This window comes from Pristis pectinata, chromosome 3 (genome assembly GCF_009764475.1).
Source record: "Pristis pectinata isolate sPriPec2 chromosome 3, sPriPec2.1.pri, whole genome shotgun sequence".
Lineage (NCBI taxonomy): Eukaryota > Metazoa > Chordata > Chondrichthyes > Rhinopristiformes > Pristidae > Pristis > Pristis pectinata.
In genome coordinates this window covers 40,773,202-40,795,264 of record NC_067407.1, presented here as the reverse complement: position 1 = coordinate 40,795,264, position 22,063 = coordinate 40,773,202, and the positions used below count along the sequence as shown (strand labels likewise).

General features: G+C 39.9%; 1 protein-coding gene across 2 annotated transcripts in view; it reads left to right on the top strand.

The window, feature by feature from the left end:
* The first annotated feature begins 1,821 nt into the window (after positions 1–1,821).
* Positions 1,822–22,063, top strand: part of pde4ba (phosphodiesterase 4B, cAMP-specific a) — a 416,670-nt gene continuing 396,428 nt past the window's right edge. For both annotated transcript variants that reach the window (XM_052011515.1, XM_052011516.1), the window contains exon 1: positions 1,822–2,295. The gene's annotated coding sequence lies outside the window, so the exon portion shown is untranslated. The remainder of the gene's footprint in view (positions 2,296–22,063) is intronic.

The following is a 22,063-nucleotide window of genomic DNA, read 5'->3' as shown; positions in this document are numbered from 1 at the left end:
TGCATCCACTCCAGTCCCATGAACTCTGAGTTGGCTGGCAAGGCACATTTGGGATCAACAGATCTTGTCACAAAAATCTGCTGGAGGAACTCGGCAGGTTGAGCAGCATCTACGGGAGGAAAAGGATTGTTGATGTTTCAGGTCGAAACCCTGCATCAGGCCCATTGTTTGTTGCTCTAGATTCCAGCATCGGCAGTCCCTTGTGTCTCCAGATTCTGTCACAGATGAGTTGGATAGGTGCACAGTTTGGGAGGTGGTGCACTCCTTCAACCATTCACGATGGGCTTCTGTGTGCCCTCAAGCTCTCAATGCCATCCTCAATGTTCCTTCTCTATTTTGCATGGTCATGTGCCAGGGATTCCCATGACTCAGTTGGGATCTTGCGCTTTTTCAATGAGGCTTTAAGAACATCCTTGAATTATTTCCTTTGTCCATCTGGTAATCTTTTGCCAGAATAGACTGTCCTTATCAGCAGTTTGGTGTCAGGGAGGCAAATAAGAAGGCCTGGCCGTTGGAATCAACTGACTGTAATTAGTGCCTCAATGCTGGGGGTGTTGGCCTGGGAGAGGATGCTGATTTGCTTATCAGTCAAATGATTTGGAGAAATTTATAAAGACAGCATGGGTGATTTCACTCCAGTGCTTTGAGGTGCCTGCTATAGACAATCCATGATAAGAATATAATAGGAATCACTTCCGCACAGTACAACACGAGCTTTGTGCTGGGCTTGAGGTCTTGATTTTCAAGCAATCTTTTCCTTAGAAGAGCAAAAGCTGTGCTGGAGCACTGATGGTTTGGTCTTCTCGTCCATGTTTTCCACTGACCTTTAGTGTCAGAGGGTGATGCTGTGCAGCAGGGACAGGTGGTGCAGGACCTTTGTCTTCAGTACATTAAGTGTAAGGCTTGTTCTCTCATTTGCTTCAGGTAACATTGACAATAACTTGCCGCTTAGCTTCCTTGCCACATATTTGGATGCAAAGCTCCAAGCTATTGTACTGCAGCTGGAGTGTCATTGGTCCTGGAGTGGAAGTGATTTAGGTTGAATGGTTTACCATTTATCCTGTAGATTAGCTTCATACCAGCAGGTAGTCTAAACAGTGGCAAACCTGATGCAGGCTTTTGACCTGAAACATTAGCCATCCCTTGGCCTCCATAGCTGTTGCTCTACCCACTTAATTCTTCCAGCAGTTTATTTTTTGCTCCAGACTTCAGTCTACAGGCCTGAATGTTGCTCTCCTTTCGTAGCCCAGGGTCTCCAGATACTTTGACATAGATATCATCACCCTGAATGAGAGATGATAGGCAGGTGAGGACAAGTTCAAAAGAACAAGGCAGTGGGTCAACCTTCTGCAAGGGCTCACTGGATGGACGTGGATCTTGGATCAAAAAACAGAGCAGTGAAAGAACTCAGCGGGTCAAGCGGCATCTGTGGAGGCAAAAGGTGTAAATCTACGTGTCTGGAAGAGCAAACTGGATGGACACGGATTTTGCTGTCAAGAATGAACCAATCCTGTGTGTCAGCAACTCCCCTTGTTGGATAAGCAAAAGCCTCATCGCCCTTCAACTCACTCTAACAGGGGACCAGTCGGGTATGGACGTTAGAATATACACTCCAACCCTGGATTCTACGGGTGTGGCAATTAATCGACATTAATTTTGCTTTCCTCATCAAAACACATTATCCTGGCAATAGTTATAGTACGCTATGACGATCTTGAGGTTTCACCGCAGAGTGTGCATATTAAAACATAAATAGACTTCTTACCTGCCAAAAATGGGCGGCAGCGACTGACGTAATGAGCGTATCGGGACCCAGGGAGAGTTAATTGCAAAACACACGCCCCTTTTCAATGCCTTTGCGCATGTTACTGGCACTACACTTTGCACTTCATTCAAATGCATGCGGAAAACCAGATGGAGCTGTCAGAGGGAGAGAGATAAACGTGCGGCACCAAGCCAGGATAGAAACGGGGCTGTAAATACACAGAGCGGCAGGAGACTGAGTGTGGAGACTGTCGCATTGCCCAGGAGTTGACCTTCCTCAGCTACACTGCCTTCACCTGAAAGTAGGATCAGTGGCCCGACCGGACACCGGCCGTGGAGCGCGGGAGCCGGACAATAGAGGCTCGAGCCTCAACTGGACATTCACAGGCAGCGCGGGCTCGGCTGCTGGACACCCAGAGGGACAGTCTGACGAGGCTTCCGACGTGTTGTTTTATTTTTAATCTCTCTCTCTTCCCCCACCCCGTCCTCCCACCTTCAGTCCGACGACAACACTGGTCTTCCGATTCCAAGGTAAAACTCGCTGAATAATCCGTAGTCTGCTGAGTTTGTGTTCACATTCTTATAGCAGATAACAGTTGAGGAGCTGCACTGTACGGTTCCTTATGAACATTTGCAATAAGCAATGCACAGTCGACAGAGTTTTCTTCTTCTTCTTAGGCTGCTACCAAGTACTTGGCTAATTTTGCATTTAATTTATATTCTTCCATTTTGATAAATTATACATCGCCCCTCCCCCTTCCCACCACCCTTATCTCATTTTAAAAGACGTTTCAAAACACATAATTTCCTTGTAGCCCGGTAGCAGCAAAACATTTGCCAGTCAAGAATGGCAAATGTATTGTAACATTCGCTTCCAGAACTGGCCAACTGAACTCTTGTTAAGATTTTGTATGTTTTGAAGAGTTTTCTTGCCTTTGCACGGTTGCTAATAACCTCGGCTGGAACAAACTCGTGCTTTTCCCTCCCTTTCATTGGCTGGGAATGTTTTACTAACGTACCGACCCGGGGGGGGGGGGGGGGGGAGTGATTTCGAATGGCTTGATTGCAAGAAGGTTCCCTTCCATGTTTTCAGTATTTTTTTTGCTGGAACACTGGAGCGTTGAATGTATCTGCTTCCTTTATACACAGAAAACAAAGAAGCACTATTTTTAGCTGCAGTGTTCAGTCTTCAGTTTGCAAACTGCTGTAAAACCTATAAATGTCCAATTCTGCAATTGTTTTGAGGACATCTAAACGGAGTTTAATGAGTGAACTAGGGCAAACCATCACCAAACTTGTACTGCGTACAGATACAATATCAAGCATAGTTCATTTTTCATTTATTTCTTTGCATGTAATGCAGTTTTGATCAAAATATTCAAGGAGGTTTTTTTGTATCTCAAGAAAATGGGTTTAAGATTTAATCATAGTCATCGTCCAAAGTTTTTCGATGTCTTCGCAAACTCTCATAAAACACGAGTGTGTTGGAGTTTCGAGTTGCTAGCCCACTTAACAGCACAAACGAGCTACCCGATTGGTATCGTTGACAGGTTCAGCAAAGGTTCAGCTACTGTTCGAATTCGAGTGAGTTCAAAACTGAAAAATAATCCTTTACCACTTGCATCATATTTTTGTTTCTTCAGGGTTCATTTCAACTGTTATGCATGCAGTAGGATTTTTAACGTGCTTGACCATAATTGGACAAAAACAGTAATTATTAGACTCTTTCGCATTTCTTGCTTTATTACCTCTTTGACAGGCAATCTAGTGTATTTTAACAGGCCAGATGAACAATTAGGCACTCCATTATAGAAAGGATATTGCATATAGAAAGGAGGCACATAAGAGCTGCATTTGCTCACCAAATACCAGAGTAATCTGGCCATCTGGGCAGAACTGCAAAACTAAATTTCTGTTTGCCAAAGGAAAAATGTTAATGGAATATTATACCTGGGATATTGTTAAACATTATTTATATTACATTGTAAATTGGTTACGAAGGACATAAAGATATTATTAAATTGAGAAATTTGAAGTGTTTTCACACAAACGTCCCTCAGAAAATGGAACAGACAAAGCAACTGATGTTGAAATTTAAACATGGCATTTGATGGGAAACTATATTTAAAAACCCTGGAGAAAGGCCACAGAGAAAGTGTCAAGAAGTGACATCATAAGTAGTTTTGAGGTAGAGCTAGCACTGATGCAGGTATAAATTGAACAGTCTCCTTCGTTGAAATGTATACAGTTTTTTTAATCTGTGCATTTTCAGGTTGCACATGGATAGGATGGCTGAGATCACAGATGAGAGAAAGCAGGCATTACATAAGGATGTATCTAAGCCTGTACTTTTACTTAGATTTATGGTTGGGGAAACAAAATCTACCAGGATAGATAATTTGGACACTACAGAATTCATGCTCTTTCTGAGGTTCATGGGTCCAGCTGTACGTTTGATGCAGTAGCTGCTGTGGAATGAGAACTGCAATAGTCAAACTGCTTGTATAATGTATTTCTGGACATTTCTCCTGGGTTAATCAATTCCTGATTTGAGTTTAAATTTGAAATGCTTCCCAGTTGTATAAAAAAACATGTTTGTTTATAGAATGAATTATTTAATATGCATCATAATTCCAACTTTATTTTCTTTGTGACATCTAATTTTCCTGAATCCTCTGGTCTGTTAAACAAGCAAAAGTAGATATTGCAATAACTAACTCACCTGGTTATCCTACTTGTTTGCACTCCACCATTGAGGGTAATGTCAGTTACATTTCAGATTGTTATGTACAACAGGCTGGCACACAGCACCCAAATACTGCTAACTGAGGGTAGGCAGACATCGATACTCAAAGCATGGTGTGCTATTTATTGGCTTCTAGAAGCTAATGAGATTTCTAGTAAACTGTCATCTATACCATTGCTATGTTTGGCCTAGATTTATTTCTGTGTATCCCTGAATGGTCTTCCATCTTCAAAAACCTGAGTATTTCAGAACTGTTCTACCAGTACTCTATCCCTTGTGCATCAAATCGACACAGGGTAATCTCCATAGGCTCCCAATCTACCTCTATGGGCTCAGATCCCTCTGTGGCCTCGTGCAGTATGCCTCCTTATGCAATATTAATGCAAGTTAGTCATGTCATGGTAAAGAGATGTCTTTTTTAAATTTAGTTTAATAGTTGTTCAGCAGGTTATGCTTTTAGACTGCATTATGATCATCAAACAATCTACTTGAGTAGTTGACTATTAAGCAAAGCCATTGCCTAGTCCATGTTTTATCTGAGGTAAGTGGCCCGGTGAAGTTTATCATGGAGAACCAGGCTGAGATCCTCCATGTAAAGAATTCCTTATCACTGTATACTGTTGTGATAATGGACTGAGCGGTTACCATGTGATTCGCTACAAGTTGGGAGGGAGTTTTTTTCTCTATTGCTGCTGGAGCTGCAGGATGGTTGTTTAAGGAGCATTATTTGGCACATACCTGAATAACTTTCATCAGCCTGCCTTGAACTTGTGAATGAGGGAAGCACATCTTCCAAGAGTTAATTTAAAATGGTAACTTTTATTGGTTATATGCTCACATTTTCTTGATGAGTAGTCAATTTTAACATTCAGTTTTATTCTCCCATCCGGATTTATTTGCTGTTTAGTAGCCCATCGGGATCTTAATTCAGTAAATGTACATGCGTAAGGTCATCTGGTGAGTTGCAAGATGGTTTCCTAAGAGAGCAAGTTCTGAAATTCTAGATGATCATCTAGAAATGATTTGGAACAAACTGTGTACTTGGAGATGGAGCTTGTCTCTCACCAGTTGACATTGTAAAGCAGGAGTGAGATCTTGGGGTCAATCTTCTAAATGCATATTCCCTTACAAAACTGACACATCTTTGTTTTTGATTTTGATGGTGATTTGTGTATGACCTGAATTTTCATTATTAAAAATAAGACATTTTTGTAACCATTTAACACTTGTACACTTGTTTCCATTATAAATGATTGCATTCTCAAGTCATCTTACTGATGTAAGAGACAGGACTGACAAAAATATCTTTATAAAGAATAAAAATATATTTGTATGTAGTTGTCTAATATCTGGGCAGGGTACTAGTAGATTAAAAGTTCTTATTCCTTGATGTGTGCAGCTGAGCAAAGGTTGAGATCTTCTAATGTGGTAAATGTGTGCATAACCACAGCTTGTGGTCTAGTGGTAATCTATCACAAGCTCTGTCAGATAAAGAAGGCTCTTTAGTGTGTTTATTCATTCATGTGTGGGACATAGGTGTTGGTGTCAAGGTCATTTAAATGTATCCCAATCTTAAATTCCCTTGCAAAGGTAGTCTCACCTTGAATTGTTGTGCAGACTGTGTGGAAGACACTCCCACTGCACAACAATTGAAGGTGAGACGAGTAGGGAATGTTAATATTTAGCCCCATTGACAATAAAAGCACATTTTTAGGTCAAGATGCCTTGTGACTTAAACAGAAGCATATAGGCCTTCATGTTTCCCAGCATCTGCTGACTTTCTTTGAAGTGGTAGAATTCAAATCTTTGGGAGGTATAATTGAAGAAGCCTTGGTAAGTTTTTGTTTTGAACTGATCTGGAAGGATGGCTTGCAAAACTAAGTTTTTCATTGTAGCTCAGTACATGTGACAATAATATTCCAATTTTACCAGCATATGAAGAGTAAGCAGGAAGTCAGAGACCAACTTGGGACAAATAAGGTGATGTATGCTTAGAGGTAAAAGGCAAAGCTGAAATGTATGAGGATGCTAAGGAAGAGGCTGGCAATAGTAGTGATAGTGAATAGGCTGAAAATTGATGAGCAGGTTGTACTGGAAAGGCTAGCTATGCTTAGCAGATAAGCCGACTGGTCCAGATGGCTTGCATGCAAGTTGGTAAGAGAAGTGTGGGTGAAGATACTGGAAATGGTTGCCATGGTCTTGCAATCTGTCTTAGACATGGACGAGATTTTGGAGGTTGGAAAGTGGCAAGTTTGATGCCTTTGAGGAATGGATGTAAGAATATTTCTCCTACCAACAGGTTGGTCAAATTAACATTTAATGGCAGGTAAGCTTTCAGAAAGATAACCAGGGAAAAAAATTAAGTACTTGGAGAAGTTTGAATTGATTGTGGAGAACCAGCAAGGATTTGTTGAAGATCATGTATGACTAACCTAATTGAATTTTTTGGTAAATTAGCAGAAGGGTGATGAGGGGAAAGGAACTGAGGATGTCTATGTGGATTTTGAGAAAAGCATTTGATAGAGTATTACACAAAAGAGTAGTTAATAAAATGGTGCTCATTAACTAGGACGGTTAATGTCAGCTTGGATTAAAAAATTTGGCTTATGGCATAGAAAAGTTATTCATGATAAATGGCTATTTTCAGACTGGAGGCTGGTGGGTGGAGCTGATCCCTCAAGGATCAGTGCTGAGAGAGTGCTTTTCTTGATGTATGTAAATGACTTGGATATTGGAATAAAGAGCAAAGTTTCCAAAATGTGTGTATGCCACCAAGGTTGGCGTGACAAACAGTGACTATGATATCGTTCTACAGAAATGGGTTAGCTGAATGGGCATACAAGTGGCAAAGGAAATTCAAAACAGAAATATGAAGTGATGCAGTTTGACAGAAGGGATGGGAGAAGCAAAATAGGTGATAGGGTAGGTTTAAAGAGTGTGCAAGAACAGAGTGACCTGTGGTTCATTGTGCATGGCTGGTTGAAGGTGGTAGGACATAGTGAGAAAGTGGTTAACAAACCACATGAAATTTTGAACTTCCTAAAATTAGGTATTGTTTACACAAGCATGGAAGTTATACTGAACAATTATAAAACTGAGGTTATACAACAACCAGAATATTGTATCTAGTTCTGGTCAGCACACATCAGGAAGGATGTGTATGTCTTTCAGAGTTTATCAGTATGGTTCCAGAGATGGGGGAGTTTTGCTGCAAGATTAGGTTGGAGAAGGTAGAGCTTATCAAAATAAAGGAGGTTGAAGGGAATGTTGATAAAGGTGCACAAGATTATGCCAAGTCTAGATAAGGTAAACAAGGGAAAAACTGTTTCCATCATCTAATGGTACAAAGACTAGGGGACACAGATTTAAGGTTTGGGGCAAGAGATACAGAGGGGATGTGAAGAAAAACTTATTTATGCCATGAGAGGTAATGACCTGGTACTTGCTGCCATTGAGGTAGTGGAAGCAGGGATTTCAAAAGGAGTTTGGAGAGGCACATTAGGGAAGAAAACTGGCAGGACTACTATAAGAATGGGTGAATGGTACTGATTGGATTGCTCTTCATGGAGCCAAATGGTTTCAATGAGCTGAATTATTGTTTTGTGTCTTAATGACACTACAATAATATTGTAGGTGATATTGGGGTACTATTCTGGAATTCCATTGCACTGATGCCCTGAGGCCAAGATAATTGACTTTTCACCAGCACAACCACTCTCCTATATGCCATGTGTTACTTCAGCCAGTGAAGAGATTTTGCTCTCAATTAACATTGAATTAATAAGGAAGACATAAAAAGGGAGGTTTTTGCTCTCCCAAAAACTAGAGCATGGTTTGTCACACTGGATCCTTAGAGTGCAAAAGTCTTAGAGGGCCTCAGAGAAGAGGTTCTGTGGAATTTTTGCAACAGTGTGACATTTTTATAGTTCATTATAAAGTGTGAGGACATGCAGGATTACATTTTAAGGGGCTTAGTCAGTGATTTGTACAGTTTGCATCATGTGGGAATTCCGAGATGTTCCTTGCTGTCCGGATGATTACGTCGATGGAGATGCCTCCACTTGGCCAACTTGAGTGCTGGGTTTTAGAACTCGAGTGCTGACTGGAAGCAGTACACAAGGCTGAAATTTGCATGAATAGTCTGTTTTAGAGTTGGTCATGCCACAGCTTAAGGAAAGGCAATGAATGAAGGAATGGGTCACCACCAGGCAGAGGAAAGGAGGAAGTCAGGGAAACCTCAGAGTGCACCTTGTTCCAAAATCATTTGTTGCAAATGCTAGGGGTGAATGTACTTGGGAGAAGTCCAGTCAGAACCAAGATTACGGTACCATGCAATACAGGCCGTTCCCAGGTTACAAACTGGGTTCTGTTTTCACTGATGTCCTTGTTGGAAAATTCACAAAATCACCTGATGTGGTAACCATGCCTCCACAGTATTGTAATAAATGATGTTGATGAGGTCCAGTTAACAGGAACATTTATCTTCCCCTGCCTAGTTAGTGTTACAGAATCAAGATATCCCACGCTTAATGGCTGGTTTTGATGGGCTTAAAGTATCAGTGGATGTTAATTGTCTATCGCCAGTATCAACAGAAGTGATTATTTGTCAATTTCCGAAGCAACTTTCTTAAGTGGCCTTCTGCAGTGAAACTGGCAGCCTGTGTTCTTAAGAGACAATGATGTCTAATTACTGTGGGGAGGTTACATGTAAACAGGTTTTTTTTCCATGATCTTATTTGAATTTAATAATATTTGTACATACAAATATGGTACATACAAGTGTCCATAAGTCAGGCATTTGTAACCCAGGAAGGGCCTGTTGTAGTACCAGACTTGATAGTGAGGGGAATAGACAGCTATTTCTGTGGCTGGAAATGTGAGTCCAGGATGGTGTGTTGTCTTCTTGATGCCAAGTTCAAGGATACCATAGAACAGTTGCAGGGCATTCTAAAGGGGACAGATGAAAAGCCAGAATTCAGGGTCCATGTTGCTAGTAATGATGTAAGTTTTTTAAAAAAAAAAGTTAAGCCCTGCAATGTGAACTTGAGGACCTAGGTCACAGATGAAATACAGGACCCCTTGAATATCTCCAGTGCCTCTTGATAATGAGTATAGGAATAGGAAGATGGGTTGGATGAATGTGTGGCTGAAGGAATGGTATAGGAAGGAGAGCTTTGGATTTCTGGATCACTGGGACCATTTCTGAGGAAGGTGGAACCTGTACAAGTCAGAATGGAATGTACCTGAACTGGAACGGGCCCAACATCCTTGCAGGGAGGTTTGCTGCTGCTATTGGGAAGGGTTTAAACTAATTTGGCAGTGGAATGGGACTGGGTTTGGCAGAAGGTGAAGTCAAGTACCCCAGGAAAACTGAGTCAGTTCAGTAGGCAGGGCAGATGTGGCATAATAAGGCACATGGAAGGACTGCAAGGAGTCTGAGTAAGGCATATGAGTAGAGCTTAGGAACAAAGTTGGGTGATCACATTGCTGTGGGTGTATTATAGGCTTCCTAACAGTCAGCAGATATGTAGACAAATTGCAGAGAGATCTAAGAGTAATAGGGATGTAGTAATAAGGGACTTCAACTTCCCCAATATTAACTGGGATTGCTTCAATGTGAAATGTGTAGAGGGTATGGAATTCTTGTGTGTGTCCAGGAGAGTGCTTTGAGGCAGTACAGACATGGCCTTACTAGAGAAGGGGCAGTAGTGGGAAATGTAACTGGACAAGTGGTTTATTAAAAACAATTTTAAGGGATGGGATTAACTGGCACTTGGAAAAGTAGGGATTAATAAAGTATAGTCAGCATGGATTTGTTGGGGAGATTGTGTCTGACCAATTTTCCTTCATTTTCTTACAAAAGTCAATGCCGTTGATGCAGTCTAAATGGACTTCAGTAAGGGTGTTGATAATGTCCCATGTGACTGAGCCCATGGAATTCAGGGTAAATTAGCAAATTGGATCCAAAACTGTTTTGGTAAAAGGAGGCAAAGGGTGATTGTAGAAGGTTGTTTTTGTGATTGGAAGCTTGTGACCAGTCGTGTGCCACAGTGAACCCATCAATGATTTGGATATGAATGGAGAAGGTACAATTATTAAGTTTGTAGATGACATGAAAATTGGTAGCGTTGTTGATAGTGAGAAAGCTAGTCAAAGGCTATAGAATGACACCAGTCACCTTGTTAAGATTAGCAGAGCAATGGCAGATAGGATAATAAGTTCAGGGTGATGCACTTTGGGAGGATGAATAAGGATAGGACATGTGTAGTAAGTGGTGGGGCCTTGGGTAGTATTTGAGGAACAGAGGAGATTTCTGCAGTTCCTGAAGGTGGCAGCACAGTAGATAAGGTGATGAAGAAGGCATATGGGATACTTGCCATCATTAGCAGGGATATGGGTTACAAGTGCAGACAGGTTATGGTAAAATGTTGTTTTGGCCACAGCTGGTGTGCAGTGCAATACACTACACTATAGGAAGGTCATGATTGCATTGGAGAGTGTGCAGAGAAGATTTACCAGGGTATTGGTTTGAATGGAGCGTTTCAGTTATGCGGAGAGACCAGCTAAACTGGATTTGTTATCTTTGGAGTGGAGGAAGCTGAAGGCAAACCTGATGGATTGTAAAAGCATAGATAGAGTAGATAGCAGAGGTGTCAAAAACTAGAGGGTATAAGTTTAGGGTAGGGGTTTAGAGGGGATTTGAGGAATAACTTCTTCCACACAGTTTGGAAATCCGGAATGTATTGCCTGAATAAGTGGTGGAGGCAGTTATTCTCGTACTTTAGTAGTATCTGGACTAGTTCTTGAATTTACCAGTGCAACAGAACAAGTATTGGTAAATGAGATTAGTATAGAAAAGAACTTGATCAGCATGGATGTGGTGGGCTCAAGCCTGCTTCTGTGCTGTCCGACTATATAACTTGATGAATTCAGTTTTACCAGTGAACTTTACTGCTTCACATGGCCAAATGGTGCCTTGATGCTAAGGGCCATCACTCTTGTAATCCATCTTATTGAAGACTGAAATGAGTCCTGGATAGGAGTCTGCTGAGCATCATGAGCAGGCTATAGGTGAATCTGCACCAGTTCACAGCACTAATGTCACTTTCCAGGTTGAGGGTAGGCTTATGCACATTAATGGCTTGATGGAATTTGTCCTGTCCTTGTGAGGGTTGGTATTTTCTTGGCAGATGCATTTTGTGAATTTAGGTACATTCTTTTCCACCCATTATGTTGGAGACCTGGGAAATACGTGCTTAGCTCACTGATAAATGCTCCTACAAGGCTTTTCCTGGTAGGAGCTTCAACTTTTAAGAGTACCAATATGCTGCTGTCCTTCTAGAATTGTAGCACTGCCATCTTCCCATTTCCAAAAGTGATTGTTTCTTGAATAACTACAATTCCGGTATGTGTTCTTAATGTTAATCTTCACTAATTTGAGCCTGTGTTCTTTGTCTTATTACCCTGGTTTATTTAAAAGTATTGTATCCACAACTTCCTCTGTATTGTTTTTTTTTAACTTATTCATTTTTGGAGGGATCTGGCCTTTGCTGGCAGAATTCACAGCCTATCCCTGATTGCCCATGTAAAGATGGTGGTTGGTTTCTTTCTTGAATCACAAGTCCTTCTGATGAAAGTACTTCTACAATTTTGAGTAGGAAGTTCCAAAATTATACCCACGGATGATGAAGATATGACTTGTATATTTCCAAATTAGGATGGCGTGGAACTTGAAGGGGAACCTGCAGATAGTTGTTTCCAGTGCCTGATGTTCTTGTCTTTGACAGAGTTCGTGGGAGATGCTGACGGAGTAGCTTGTGCAAGTATCTGCAGTGCATCTTGCTGTGGTATACTCTAGCCACTGTGAGCTAGCGGCGGATGGGGTATAAATTAATAACACCACTTTGTGGAACAGGAATCATTTGAGTATAAGCTTTGGGAAGACTCCACTCAAAACTTTCCTCCCTCCAATGCAGCCTAGTTTCCCTTGCACCCATTTGCCTATTTCTCTTTTTTTCTTGATCAGTATTTAATAATTGTGTCTGCCTATTTTATATGTGCAATGGAGCTTATTAGCTTATTCCTAAATTGACTTCTGGGTGTGGTGCTCACATGGTACATTTCTCAGGTACATTGCCTGTGAATATTTTTTTCATGCATTAAATTCTGATTTACTTGTGATAAACAGAGTTCTCCACTGGGACTGTTAGTTCATGGAATTACAGGTCCTCCCCACGTCACAAATGCCCGACTAGTATACAGTCCGTACATCCGGGCATTCAGGAGACTGACAGGATGAATTTGACAGTTGCTGCGGGCATCTTCTGCCACCTGGGAACTTGGTTCCTGGCTGCATTTCCAACTTGTGAACAGTTCACAGAAACAGAACCTCGCCATGTCCCGGGGAGCACCTCTACCTGTAATATCTGTCTGTGTAAGGTTATCAAGGGTCAAGTTATGTTTGGCATACTAAATTAACTCATTCCCCTGGTCATTGCACTCCAGAAGAATAGGCATACTGTAAGTTTGTTTACTTTGTTATACACATAACCCTGGTTTGTTTAAATAGAACAGTGGTGGAAAGCCAATATATAAAATCGACTTGTACTAGTTCGAATATCCAAAATGAAACCAATTATGGAGCATGTTTTTAACTCTGTGATGCTGGATCCAATCCTCCAACTACAGAGACTTTTGGCATACATCTCTCTGCTTGGGGTCAATGCAGGTCAGCAAAAGTACAAGCAGCAAGAGTTTGGTTGAGCTGCCCAGAAGGTGGACCATGGGATGCAAATCCAATTGTGTACTATTTACATTCAAGTTGGTGTTCCAGGAATTTAATATGGTGCAGATGGGGTGTTGGTAGCATACCAGTGGGAATGATTGAAATGGGAGAGAGTAATCATGTTTGCTTGTGAGAAAGGATGAGTGAAAGATGGAGTGTTTGGAAATTTATGACTCTAGAATTGTAAATGGAGAATAATAAGGTCATTGGGATTTTGAAAGTTCCATCGTAAGTAACTTATAAGCATTCCCAATTGTAGACCAGCAACTAATCATAGCTGGCTATGTTGTGCTTATCAAGGCATTGCTGCAAGTGACTTTTTTTTCCTCACAAGTTGACTGTAATCACCCTGGGGGAGTATAACTACAGGGGGAGTATAAATACAGAATGCATGCAATCCTATACAAATCATATTTGTATATTTGCTAACATCCAGATCATCTTTAAATATTTATCAATCATGATAATAGTTGGTACTACTCTGACAGGTAAATATTTAAGTATTACCTCTTTAACTACACATTGACAAATTCCTTTGTATGTGCTAATATAGCTATGGTGTTTTGTACAATGTTTTGCACTCGGTTCTCCTCAGGATGCAGTATCTTAGACTTGGAGCTCAGTGTACAGCACAATGTAAGCAGAACCTTCATACTGCCACTGTGTATTTTTAAGCACCAGTATTTTTTTGGTCTGAAGGGGGAAAAAATTCTTTTACCTTATTGGGGCTCTTAAATCCTGCAATTTCTCTGCTTCTAAATTTTGCCAATTAAATTTGTTTTTAAATGAACCAGTTTCAGGTCACTTGCACTGTTGGTGCAGTGAATTCTCTCAATTAGATAAATGGTTTCTCCTATTGATTTTTACAGAGCATTTTCATGTGTAGATTGCTGTATTATTGGAAACTACAAGAGTGCTTTACTCAGCAACAGAGAAGATATTTGTTTTACTATAGTAATGTAATGGAGCCAAATTTGGTGCAGCATTATTTTCTAATTCTAAAAGAAGAAAGCAAGGCACAGAATGTCATTCTGTGCAGCTTTTGATCAGTGAAAAATGCTGTACTTGCAGTATTTATTTTCAAGGTAATGTATTAGACCACAATTTTACTAATTTTCATGGGATGCAGCATTTAATTTTTTTCTTTAAGCTGTGTTATGAAAGCTTCTCTTACTCTTGGGGAAATTTACCTCAGTTTCTTTAAAAAAAATGTATTTTGTATAACTTTTTTAATCAATGAGAGGCTAATTATTGGTGAGTAGTGCTTAATTCAATCAAATATTTCCAGTTAGGCCAAAATATGATTGATTGGTAAGCTAACAGTTAAATCAATCTGAACTTGAATTAGCTGTGGTTTTGGTCCTAGATTATTAGAAATAACACAGTACATTAGTGCAATAATTAAGTACTGTGTTTATCTTCTTACTGGGGTCCTAAATGTAAAATGCATCCCTTTCATGCTCCAAGATTAAATCACAGTTTATCATTTTATTACTACTTCAGAAGATAAACTGTTGGTTTCTGATAAGTGCATAATTGATACTGGACCATCAGATCAAGGTGTCTGGCTTAATTTTTGATTTCCTTTTGAGTTAGCTAGAGTGGAGGAGGGAGTTGTATAGCATTGAGAATCTGGCAATATGATGATGTGGGGAAGATAATACGATTCATTATCTTAATAACTTTTAAGTGAAATAGCCCTAAGATTCAGTGATGTCCTTGTACTTGCATAACTGTTGCTTTTCAGTATCATGTACAATTTACCTTCACGTTTAATGAATTATTGTGGAGCACTGCAAGTTTTGTTTTATATAGTTTGAAATAGTTTCATTAAATTTCATACTGATGAAAGAACAATTATGTTTAGCATTTTTCAGAAGTTTTTAAGTAAACTCAAATTTGCCATAAGTTTTCCTTTTGCAGGCAGTGCCAATTGCATTATTGTATCAAATGCACAACTTTGAAGTGATTCATCAGGGCTATTCATTAATATTATTTTGGCATGTTGTTTATTGTCTATGTTCAAAAAGAGTGATATTATGTTGTGTGCTTGTGTTAGTAATTGAGCATTTGTCTAGATGCTACGACATATATTTGAAGCATTATGGGTTATATTTGAGCAACAGTAAGTACCCATTAATGGGCTGAACTGGATAGAAATGGCTAGCTTCCAGGTTGAGCAGATGTAGTAGTAGCTTCAGTACAAAATAATTGCATTGCCATTATTAGTATGGAAAAAAAAATTGTTCTGAAGTCACAATGGTTTATTTTGTTGGCTGAGTTTTCAATTGGGCATTCCTGCTAAGAGATGACACTGGTTGGGAAATTGCAGCCACAGTTTGTTTATCTATCCAATAACATAAAAGGATAGTATTAAATTCTGTCGACCGGTAACGGAATTGGTAGAGTCAGCACTCGCTGGAAGTATCACTCCTCAGAAATGAACTGATTAAATTTTTTTGTGCTTATTAATTAATAATGGTAATAGTATGGTTTAACTTCTAAGAACACAAAGGGTGAATTCATGTACAAGTGCTACCAGTAAAATGACGGTGCAAGGAGCACAACTTCAGTTTCCTGCTAGAGACAACAAGTGGGTCAGATACTGTGACAGTAAAACACATTTATAAAAGTGGCCTATGTCTTATGGGATAATGCTCGGGATAGTGCAGTCAAAAAGTGAATAGTTTAACTTATCAAAGTATATCTAATCTGTTCTTATTTAGGTTGTGATCAGTAAAACCTAGAGGAAGTTACTCACTGTAAATGACTGATTCATTGGCTTACAAACCTCTTTATCCACAGTATATTCCTCCTTCCAGCTTCCCACTGCCCCTTACCTTTTGATCAAGTTCATGTAGCAATTGGTTATTTTGCTGGACTAGAAATCCTGATGCTTGGGCTAATAATTTGGAGATGGGAATTCAAATCCCTTCATGTTACTAGGTGAATTAAAATTCAAATAATTTAAGTAAATCTAAAACCAAAATGTATGATCAGAGGACCAATATGTATATGTGAAGCAAGTGAATTGTCATTTAAAAGTCCATCTGGTTTATAAATGCATTTTGGTGCATGGCTTCCTGCTGTCCTCAGTCAGTGACTGTAGAACCACAATGTGCTTGACTTTTAACTGCTTGTTTGAAATAGCCACCAGGTTGTTTTATATTCTTAAAACTATAAGAAGCCATAAAAAGAATTTAAAAACAAAATCATATATCAATCTGGGCACTAGCTCTAGGTTTCAACATGGCAAAATTCACCCAACCTGGTGGTTGCAGTCCTCCTAATGAATATCTGCTGCCATGCTTAAAATGGGAGCATTCACCACAGGTGAATCAAGCAAAGGCCATCTTCATCATCCTTGGGTTAGTCCTGGAGCATGAGCAAGATAGATCAACAGAGTATTCTCTGATTCTATGACTCTGTTATACCATCTTAGACAACACTAAGTTCCTTTCTAAAACAAAATATCCCTACACTGTCACTGTAAATAAATAAATTTGAGGGTTATGCACAGTCTACAAAATGCAGGGAAAAAAATCCAACCTGACCAATTATCACCCCATCAGTTTGTTCTCTAAAATGAGGAGACTGATGGAAAGGAGTCAATGATGATGTCAACAAATGAAATTAACCAATGATGAACTCCCTAACCAGACCACATTACAGCCTTGGTACAGACATGGACAAAAGGCTTGATTAGAGCAGAAGAGAGTAACAGGTTGGAATATCAAGGCAGCCTTTGAGTATGCAATATGTTGTTATAGTAAAACTAAAGTTGATGGAAATCGAGAAGATACTCCAGCCTGCTGGAATTGTACCTTTTACCTAAAGGAGTGTAGAATTGGTGGGTAATTCAGCCATTTAAGCCCCAGAACATGAAAGTATGAAATAGATACCATCTTCAACCAGAATGAGTCTTTCTCAGGGCAATAACTTTGGCCCAACTATCTTCTGCTCTAACAATGACATTTCATCAATCATAACATTGGAACTGTGGATATATACTGACCATTGCGCAGTGTTCACCTTGATTCACAGCTGCTCATAATGAAGCTTATGTATACTTGCATGCAACAGTCCTGAACCACATTCAGGCTTGTGCTGAAAAGTCACGAGTGATGCTTGCATCTCCCATGTGCTTAGAAAGATTTTGGCTCAGTACAAGTAAGAAGTGTAAAGAAGTACTGCCTACTCAATTCAGATGAGCATAGCTGTAGCACTCTAATCTCAATATCTCGGACAAAGCAGGGCATTTGATTTCTGGCATACCTGTTACCTACAACATCAGCCTAATGTGTCAATTATAAAATCCACTACAACAAATTGCCTCAGCATTTTTGAAAGCACTTGCCAAAGTTGTGCCCTCTACCTGCTAGAAGGCAGCATGCACATGGGAATATCACCATCTCCATCTGCCATTGTGCATTATTCTGGATTGAAAGAGTATCATAAGCTCTGTTCCCAGAGAAAATCTTAGAATTCCTTACCAACTGGTACAGTGGGTGCACATCCTCCACAATTTGAGGAGGAGGATCTCCACCACTTGAGAGCATTTGGGGATGGGCACTAAATTCTGGTGCTGCTAGTGACTCCCACGTTCTGTAAATGAGCAAATTTTTAATTTGTAAATGTGCGATACAAGGGATACAAAAGAATTTGTACAGGGGAACATGGGCAGATTCTGGAGACTCCTGTGTGACCTTAATTCCAGGTTTCTTCAGAACCCTGGAAGATGGTCACTACCTTCATTTCAGGCTTTTCATCACCTTCCACGACATAATTTAGCATTGGGTCCCTTGCTGTAAGTTGTATCATGAAGCGGGACATGAACTGATAGTTTGTTTTTAAAAAAAAACGCAAATCCCCTTGAGATGATGGAGATAGTGAACGCTGACTGTAGAATTAAGTATGGATGTCCTTTCCTTTTACTTCCATTCTTGTTTTTCTTTTGCAGTCTGTCCTAAATATTCCGTGTCTGGCTAGGGGGAAGTGCAAAATAAAGCAGATGTCAGTTGAAGATTGAAAGTAAGATTTACTTGTTTGTTTCATTTGCAGCTCTTGCACGGGAAGAGTTGTGCTGAAAGACAATTTGATCTTAGATTACTGTCATATTCAATGTTTTCAGCTCTGACACTGGTTAAGTTTTCAAAAAAGTCACCACACCTTTTTGGAGGTTAGAGCATGCAAGTGCACTTCTTCCCCCTGCTGGTCATTTCCTCTCATTGTCCACATTTTCTGCAAGACGGAGGAAAACATCCCTTCAGTGTTGTCCAATGCATTTGGATAACAAAGCTGTTATGGTTGAATACTTATTCCATGTATGCAAGCTTTAATGAGCAGACAATAGTGCTAATTCTGTGAGACTGATATGGAATGTTGGGAATAAGTTCAGCTTGATAGAGATGTGATGTTTGGAGCAATATTTGAAATTAATGATGCTGCTCATAGAATATGGCATTTTGAAGAAACATTCATGACATGTGAAGTCATTAAAGTTGCTCTGTCCCTGCATCTCATTCCTAAGGGTTGTATTCTTGGCAATGACCACTGCCATTACCTTTTCACTGTGTACATTGGAGTTCCTCCCCGCCCTTGGTGGCTCTGGGATGAACCATCTGCATTTGAGCTTGTTCAGAAATGTATCTGGTGCAGTATCAGGGAAAATTGGTTGCCTTCTCTTTATCAACTAGGTCAGCTTCAGCCAAAGGACTCCCAGCTGCCATGCTGGCTACAATGCCCTTCTTTTAATTAAGTGCAAGCTAGCTTTAAGTATTCCTGGTTTGTAAAAATAGATGGTCTTTTGCTAATGTCTGCAGCCCAGTTAACAGCATGGTTAGCAGTGACAACACTAGCCAATCCCCTTCTTTAGTTTATAATAGACATGATGTGAAGAACCCTACTGGCAGAGAAAATTGTAATCAGTCACTTCCTCCTCCCAAGCAAAAGGCAATTATCCCATGCCATGTCCTCAGATTACCTCGTACATTACAAAAAGCTATTTTCTAAAAGAACTCTATCTTGTTTCATTTTCAATTAATCAATACTAATTGCTTTTATGACCTCCCTAGAGACAGGTTCCATAGATTGACCACTCACTCACTGGAATATTATTCTGCCGATTAGTTTTAAATTTATTTCCTTTCATAATTGTCCTTTCAACAAGATTAGACATCTGATCATGACCTCCGTTATCCAGTCTCTTTAGAATCCTACAAGTAGCAATGATACCACCTTTAAGCTTGTCTGGTGCTGTAAGGGTCATGCCTGATTCATGCATACATACTCCTTAATCTTATCCTGCCATGATTGTATTTGCACTCCTCTGCATGTCTTTAATAACTGCAATATTTTTATTAGATTTTAGAATACAAATTATGCATTGCTTTCTCTTCATTTAGGTTTCTGTATTGCTTTCCCTGCATCTTTAGTATCAAACGCCTGAATTCCATCACTGTCATGGGCTGATAAAGTCTACTCAGTTTTGTCAATATTTCATACTTGCCTTTCTACTCGCCCTAATTTCATTGTGCTGCATTTAAGGGGAGAATTAGATAAACGTGATGGAAAAGAGAATGGGTGGCTATATTGATAGTTTTACTGAAGAAGATTGAGAGGAAGTTCTGGTTTGAAGTCTTTTTGTGGTGGGTAACTTGTTACTAGCATGTAAATATTTTGTATCATCTCGGGCTAATATTGTTTTCCCCATATAATTATCTCTAGTCCAAGTTAAGAACTTCACAGGTAATCCATGGGGGTATGATTTTTGCCATCCACATTGGTCATATAACATAGACCTCCCAAAGTGCAACATCTCACACTTGTCAGGATTTAACTCCATTTGTCTGCCCATATTTCCAACTGATCTATATCCTGCTGTATCTGAACAACCTTCCTTACTAACCCCAACTGCCAATTTTGGGTCATCTGCAAACTTACTAATCATCCCACTGATGTTTTTGTCCATATCATTTATCTGTATCACAAACAATAGGTCAAGCACTGATCCCTGTGGGAACACCACTGGTTACAGACCTCCAGTCAAATAATGCCCCTTCAGCACTTTCCTCTGTCATTTATGGCTAGGTCGCCATGGGTTCCATGTGCCTTTATCTTCTGAATCGACCTACCATGAGGGACTTTGAATGCTAATATCCATGTGGACAACATTCACTCCCCTACCCTTGTCGATAATCTTTGTCACCACCTCAAAAGAACTCCAGGTTCATAAGATACACCCTACCCTGCACAAAACCATGCTCACTATCCCTAATAAATCCCTGCTTTTCCAAATGGGAGTAAACCCTATCCCTAGGGATCTTCGGTAATTTCCCTATCACTGATGTAAAGCTCACTGGCCTATAATTTGCTGGATTATTCTTATTGCCCTTCTTAAATAAAGGAACAACACTGGCTATTCTCCAGTACTCTGAGACCTTTCCTATGGCTATAGAGAATAGAAAGGTCTCTGTCAGGACCTCAGCAATCTTGTGCCTCCCTCAATAACCTGCATAGATCCCATCAGGCCCTGGGGACTTATCCACCTTGATGTTCTTCAAGAGACCCAAAATCACCACCTACTTGATATCAATATGCCCTAGAATATCAACATATCCCTCCCTGATCTTGCTATCCTCCATGTCCTTCTTTTGAATACTGATACAAAGTAGTCATTGGTACCAATGCATTTCCTCTGGCTCCTGGTATAAATCCCTTCCTTTGTCCTTGAGTGGTCCTACCCCTTTGCTAGCTACCCTCTTGTTTTTAATGTATAAAATACCTTGGCATTTCCTTAATCCTACTTGCCAAGAGCATTTCATGCTCCTTTTGTCCCTCCTGATTTACCCATTTAATTTCTTTCTTGCTTCCTTTTACATTCCTCAAGGGCATTGTCCAATTTCAACTTCCTAAACCTTGCATATCCCTCTTCCTTTTTGACTATATTCACATATAGGCTCATTTCGCAATAGATGGTCTCGTATGGCCCCTTCCCGAGTGAAACTATCTGCATACTCTCACATTCTGTTTATTTACCAACATTCCCATTCAAAATATCAATTTTCTGTTCCCTCCCAATATATTGACCAACCTGCATGAGTATATTAAATATTCTGCTTTTGTTTAAGAATTGCAGTATCTGAAGTAATTTTCTCATAAACTAGCAGTAACCTGTAGTCCATTTAGCCTTGTTTACCTTATCCATCTGTGCCATATTTCAGATTGAGTCCCACTCGATCAATTTTCCTTCTTACCATGTCAAAAGCAAACTTTTAATATTATCAAAGCAACCCTGTATTGAATCATTTTCAAGTACAGTGGACATCTTTGGATCCAGAATAGATTTCTGTAGTCTAGCACAACAGGAATTTCAAACATGAGGGTATGCAAATGCATTTGCTCTTTTTGCCATGGGCAAAACATTTCTCATTATTACACCCTGACAACTTCTGTTGCTGAGCTACTTTTCAATCCATTCAGATAATTTGTCAATTCAGATCAGTACTACTTCATTAAGAGAAAATCAAGCTGGCCTATTTGAATTGGTATTCGAGCTCTTGGAAGTGCTGAAGAGTGAATTGTAACTGGAGCACCCAGCTGGTATGGTGTTGTATTGTGACTGCCAACAGAGTCCTCAAATGAGATTCTGTTGTCTGAGTAGGTCAGAATTCTGAGAGGGTTATCATCTTCATGGGTATCTCTGTAGGCTTCACAACCTAGTGCTAATAAAAGCATAGTTCTTGTGTGCACCAACAAAGAGGATGAGT